General features: G+C 34.1%; 1 pseudogene; it reads left to right on the top strand.

Annotated features, from left to right (window-relative positions):
- The first annotated feature begins 5,385 nt into the window (after positions 1-5,385).
- On the top strand, positions 5,386-6,880 carry LOC120577896 (NADPH-dependent aldehyde reductase 1, chloroplastic-like; annotated as a pseudogene).
- Positions 6,881-7,089: the final 209 nt, after the last annotated feature.

The following is a 7,089-nucleotide window of genomic DNA, read 5'->3' as shown; positions in this document are numbered from 1 at the left end:
TTAACGTGACACAATTTGGACAGTCAAATTAAATTTAAACTTCCAACTTTACTAAATTGAGTCCAAAATATAAATTGGAATATGAACCGTCTTATCTTACCGAATATGTACGATCATAGATAATTCAAATTCAACATATATCTCATGGGATATTGCTATCCCGAAATTCATGAATACTATATATTACGACTCACTCACTTTCCGACTCGAGTCTAAAATATAAAATTAGAGCATGAATTGTCTAATCTTGATCCGACGGTCTAAATGTGAACAATTTAATTCAAATTCCACATATATTCACACTAAACAATTTCCAATTATGGTATTGACCAAAGAGTGATTTTATTCATTATGCTAACGATAATTATGATCTTAATTAATATTCTTAAACAAATTTTCAGTCTTTCTCTGGAGCAATCCATCCTCCTCCACAGTCAAATTTCCTGTACGAGCAAATGGCTTTGAGAAGACAAAGCAAAGGGACAGGTGTGTTTATCCCACAGTCAACAACACAACCAAGAAGGAAGCACAGAAAAGGAAGATCTTCTTCATATGCAAAATGTCAAAAACAATCTCAAGATACAACAAGAACGGTTTCTCAAAATTCTTTTAAACCTATAAATAATGGTTGAGGATACATACATGTGTTGATCCTTCTTCAAAACAGCATGATTTTCTACATCATTAGTTACTTTGCCAAGTATGAATAATTCTATAGATGGTTAATTTCAAGGATTTATATATACATAGGCCATTATGTACATGGGAATGCCAGTATTATTTTATTAGTCTTATTATAGCAAAGGTCCCTGCAAGGTTTATTCTGTAACACTTCACCGTGTGGGAAGTTTTTATCTAGTTTGATAAGTTTTTTTTTTTTTTTTATTATTATTATTTTTTTTATCTAATTGTATTGTAATATATATGATGATGTATCCACTTAATTGTAATATAAGCTTATTCCACTTAATCTCTACAACTATGTGTTTGGTAAGATGGAAGTTCAAAGAAACTCAAATCAATTCGTACTGTATGCAGATATTTATTTGTTTTCACTAGATTCCTATATGTCCTTGTAACTATTCTTCAATAGAAGTTTAGTCCAACTCCTTGTATGAATGAAAAAAATACAAGACTATTACCTTTTTTTACTCATGTATTTCTCACGCGTCCTATTTTTTTTTTTTTTATACAAAATTACTATTTGTTCGATAATTTTGAATTATAAAATTTAAAATTTGGTATTGTTTAAATTTACAGAACAGAATTCAAACATAGTTTGGATTATAGAATCTGAAACTTGGTATTGCTCAAATTTACAGAACAGTAATAATGTATAGTATTAAGAAGACCAACTTGAAAATGACAGAAAATATAATATTAAGAAGACAAAATACTTTTTTCCTTCTAGTTTAAGGCTTAATAACAGCAGTTTGCCCCCTAAGTATTAGGAAGTTGCGATTTTGACCCATAACAAAATAAAATATAATTCAGCCCCTTAAGTACTACTCCTTTTGCAGTTTTAGCCCTCATGCCAATTTTGACCAAGTCAATGTTGACGTGGACGCCACATGTGCATAACATCAAGATTATGTCTCAATAAATTATCTTTCCAGTAAGGAGATCCCAGAAGATACTTCTTTTGGTCCAATGGTGCTCGTTACCGTATTGTGGGGTGTCTGACTCTTTTGCAACATCTGTGAACTTCAAAAGTCCTAGTTCATGACTCTACGGTATACTTCCTCTGATAATGTCCTAGGAGCGGCCATCTTTTTATGTTTTTCCTTTAGTAAACAAATTCCTCTTCTTACAAATTCATGTGTCGCTGGTAAAAACGGACGATGACAGTCAAACCACGAATGCTTTCTTCCGTGATGCAACCAATATGGCCTTTGTGTGTTCCATGCAATGTGGACAAGCCAATCTTCCATGAGTCGGCCATCCAGACAACATTCCATATGCAGGAAAGTCGTTAATAGTCCACATCAAAGCTGCCCTCATTCTAAAATTTTTCTTCCTTGCAATATCATATGTCGATACACCGTTCCACAATCTATTCAAATCATCAATTAAGGGTTGTAGATACACATCTATACCATCTAAGGGGCTCGTAGGTCCTGGTACAATACAACTCAAAACAAATAAGGCTTTGACATGCACATCTCAGGAGGAAGATTATACGGGGTAAGAAGAATTGGCCAACAAGAATAAGGCGTTGCTGATGCTTGGATATACGGAATAAATCCATCAGAGCATAATCCAAGCCTCACATTACGTGGATCTTCTGCAAAATCACGATCTACTTGATCAAAGTGCTTCCATGCCACCCCGTCACAAGGATGTCGCATCACACTTGAATTAGTTTTATTGTAATAATGCCACGTCATTTTTTCGGCCGTGGTGAGTTGATGCAAACAATCTCTGCAATCTTGGTATTATTGGCAGATAAAACATTGACTTGACTGAGACTCGTTTCTTCTTCTGAGAACCGGCATCATCACATACTTCATACCTCGGTGCATTTCAAAATTTACATGCCACCAACGCCCCATCATTTTTACCAAATTCGTTGTCGTAAAAACAACATGCACCTATTAACGCAACAGTCAATAGTTTTAACTTCCAATCCCAACTTCTCCACCAACTTTTGAGCCTCATAAAAATTCAAGGGCAAATTGTCCTTTACAGGAGTTGCGTCCCTCATGATATCTGTATAACACTCCGAGCCTTCTTCGGCTACACTCCAATCTGACGCGGCAGCTAAAAGCCTCACACTCATGGATAGCTTAGAATCAGACGACCCTTCAAACAACGGCTTGTTTACTTCTTGCATCATCTTGTAAAACTTCAACGCTTTCTCATTCGGGATTGTTTCCTCTTCACCACCCTCGTTGTAAGACAGATTCACCCCAAGTGCATCACCGACCATATCTTCCATCACGCCAAAGTTTTCACACTCCATACGCGCCTCACTGCTTGAAGCGTGCATATTAACATCAGACTCGGTATTATTTATAGGCTCTTGTTCATCGTGATAAATCCACACATAATAATTCTCCATAAAATCAAGGTCCTTTAAATGGTTTAGAATATCTTTTGGGCTCCGAATCAACCTACACGTACATTTAACACACGAACATCTTATCCCTCCCTCCAATTGAAAGGCATCTTGCGCCATGGCGTAAGCAACAAAATCACGAACTCCATCCACAAAAGCCGCCTTAAGTTTCCTTTTCCCCGAATATTTTCTATCGTACATCCAACTACGATGGAAAATATGTTGATCCATTTTTCGCGTCGCTGCAGTTGACTCAAATTAGTACCATATATTTTTATACGTAAATATTTTTTTAATATAAATAACAATTTTTTTCTAATCACCTAAATATTTAGAAATTTGTACAAAATAAACATGCTATCGCATAAAATTATATAATATTTTATATTTTATGACTAAAATATATAACATTTTCTAATCTATATCACATTTTCTAAAATTTGTATGAAATAAACATTGCGTGCATATACAAACTACGAATCACAAATAAATGTTAAGCGCGGACGCCAGAATTGATTCCCACAAAATAATTCACATATGTCATATTAATTAACTTCATAATTTTTTTTGCTACTTTACATTATTTTCTAACAAACTTAATTATACATATTTCTTTACTAACTTAACTTTTTTTAAAGAACTACGGTAACATTTTTACTAGCTACATTTATTTTACGTAAAACAAATTTGATCTAAATAACATATTTACTACAATTTAATTTTACTAACTATGTTTCTAATATATAATATTTTTAATACTAATCCATTGAATAAATTTTAAATAAATAAAATATACTAACCTCAAATAACAAGCCAATGAACAAGTGGATCCAAAAAAAAAAAGCAACAACCAGCTAGCAGCAACACCTACTTTAAAATGGATCGAAAACAAGGAAACTACAAAAAAATAATGCAACATATTTTAATAACTAAATTAACAATATATATAAATACACACATTTTAAAAGTAAACATTTTTAACTAAACTACAAGTTTTTTTACAAGCTAACACTTTTTTTATTATACTCTCTCTAACACTAATAAGTTGAAATTTAATTTAATCCCACTAAATATTTTTTTAAAGAAGTTAATCCAACTAACATTTTTTTTAGAAAAATCCCGCTAACGTTTTTATTAATTACAATATAATAATTTTAGTAACTATTTTCTAATAATTAATATTTAGTACTAATACCATTGTAATAATTATTTAAAATAAGTTAGAAATGTACCAACCTCAAAGAATAAGTCGACGAATTGAGCGGAGACAACAAAATCAACGGCAACGAACAACAACACCAACCTCAAAATGGATCAGAACCAACATAACTATAAAAAAGAATGTAACTTATTTTAATATATAACTACATTAAATATTTATAAATTCAAACACATGTAAAATTGAAATCAATTATAAGAAAATATCAATAATTACCTTTGTTAGAAACTTCAATAATGATAATAAAATGATGGAGAATAAAATTTGAGTGATATTAAAAAAATTTGAATGAGAAATAATGATAATAAAATGATGAAGAATAAAATTTGAGTGATATTAAAAAAATTTGAATGAGAATAGAATGAAGATTGTAAAGAAGAAAATAGAGTGTTGTATATTTATGCTGCAACGGTAACAAACGGCTAGTTAGCATGTGGGTCCCGTGTTTTCCGACGAAATTTTCGTAGGTAAATTCCACCAATCACAACCAGACACACACCCTTTATCCAACGGCTGTGTGCATGCGGGGCCGCAGCTTTCCTACGAAAATATTCCTCGGTAAAGTAGGTCAATCACATGCTTCCACACACTGCATGTGGGGCCGGAGCTTTCCTAGAAAAATATTCCTCGGTATCACATGCTTCCACACACCCTTTTTCTGCATGTGGGGGCCGCCGCTTTTCTACGAAATTATTCCTAGGTAAAGTCAGCCATTCACAAGCTGCCACGTGCTCCACTTTTCTGTCCATAGCATTGTTTTTTACTGAAAGTTGCTTTCCGACGAATATTTCGTCGCTAATTTGTAGGAAAACGCTTTCTAGAAAATTTCGTAGGAAAGTTTTGTAGGAAAATCCACCATTTTTTGTAGTGATCAGACAAAAAGGACCTAGCTAGCTAGGAGGAAATTTTAGAATAAAAAAACCAGGTGTGCATGCTCATCTTCGATTGTTAATGTAATGTCACACATTCAGCTGAAATCCACCGCTTGGCCAAGTAACCTTGATCTTGAACCAGTGTCATATGACACGTTGGCAGCATTCACTTGTACGTGGCATGCCATCATATTCTACCTCTCCTTTGGGGATGGATCGCTACAAAAATATATACATTCTAATTCTAACTCAAAAGTTCATCAATATACACAGATTGATTAGACTCATCAATATACTTAACTTCAGTTTCAAACCCTGCAAAAATGACAAGTAACGAGGCTAAGTTCCCACCTCAGACCCAGCAAACTCAACCAGGAAAAGAACATGTCATGGAACCACTCCCACAAACCATAAATCCTGACCACAACCCCACCAATAAACTAAGGGTACGTAGGTACCAATCCATACATAATTTTTTTTATATCGATTAAAAATCATGTATTTTACAAAATTTAAAAAAGACTCAAGATTTGGTGGACTTGACTTATTCCCAAAATCATGGTTTTAATGGCCAAATTAATCTTAGCTCGTTGTTATTGTCATTTGTACAGGGAAAGGTGGCGTTGGTGACAGGAGGTGACTCAGGTATAGGAAGAGCAGTGTGTCTAATATTTGCAAAAGAGGGTGCAACAGTGGCCTTTACATACGTGAAAGGTGTTGAGGATAGGGACAAGGATGATACTCTGAAGATGTTGCTAGAAGCCAAGACAAGTGATGCACAAGAACCATTAGCAATTGCTGCTGATATTGGATATGATGAGAATTGTAAACAGGTTGTGGAACTTGTTGTAAAAGAATATGGAAGCAGCATTGATGTTCTTGTCAACAATGCAGCTGAACAACACCTCAGAAACTCAATAGAGGAAATCACTGAACAACAGCTTGAAAGAGTTTTCAGGACCAACATCTTTTCACACTTCTTCTTGGTCAGGTATATATATAATATATTATAGGGTATAACTTAGATGTGTATCATGTACCATTCAGTGTGATTCCAAATTAGCACTAGTGAAAGTGAAAAAATTGGTTTATGCAGGCATGCTCTGAAGCACATGAAAGAGGTAGCTCAATCATAAACTCAACCTCAGTGAATGCCTACACAGGTAAAGCAGAAACACTCGACTACACATCGACGAAAGGAGCCATTGTTGCATTCACTAGAGGTCTTGCTCAGCAGTTGGTGAGCAAGGGAATAAGAGTGAATGCTGTTGCTCCAGGACCAATTTGGACGCCAGTTCAACCAGCTACTATGCCTTATGAGAAGATACAGAATTTGGGGTCAGATGTGCCAATGAAACGAGCAGGTCAGCCTTGTGAGATTGCACCTTGTTATTTATTCTTGGCTTCTCTACAGGACTCTTCTTACTTTACTGGTCAAGTCCTCCATCCAAATGGTGTGTGCCTTTGCTCTTCTTAATGGACTCTTGGTTTCATTTCTTACATTAATTTTATATGTTCTAATATGGAGTTTCTAATTTGCAGGTGGGGTGATTGTGAACGCTTAATACTAGCCTGCCTGCTGTTCTATTTGTACCTTCGCCTGTTTGGGTTATGTTATGTTTATGCTTCTTGGAATAATTTGTACTTGTTGGATTATATATCAAATTCAATTTGGATCATGTTATATTTTGCGTTACTTATTAAAATGCATTGTGACTTGACTTTACTCAACTCTGTTTTGTTTATCCTTTGTACCTATGTGTGTGGGATTTACAATGAAATGAGTTAACTAGAATATAGTTTGAGATTTCACTCAAAAAACTAATTTATTGAACTTCGATTCAAAAACGCTAAATGTTAAATTCAACCAGAAAATTAACATTTAATCTTCTCTCTTATACTAGTATTATCTTAAACTTTATAATTAGTTTTTCTAAAAA

The sequence above is a fragment of the Medicago truncatula genome, unplaced genomic scaffold (genome assembly GCF_003473485.1).
Source record: "Medicago truncatula cultivar Jemalong A17 unplaced genomic scaffold, MtrunA17r5.0-ANR MtrunA17Chr0c30, whole genome shotgun sequence".
In the NCBI taxonomy this organism is placed as follows: domain Eukaryota; kingdom Viridiplantae; phylum Streptophyta; class Magnoliopsida; order Fabales; family Fabaceae; genus Medicago; species Medicago truncatula.
The sequence above is the reverse complement of the archived record's forward strand: the minus strand, read 5'-3'. Positions and strand labels throughout refer to the sequence as shown.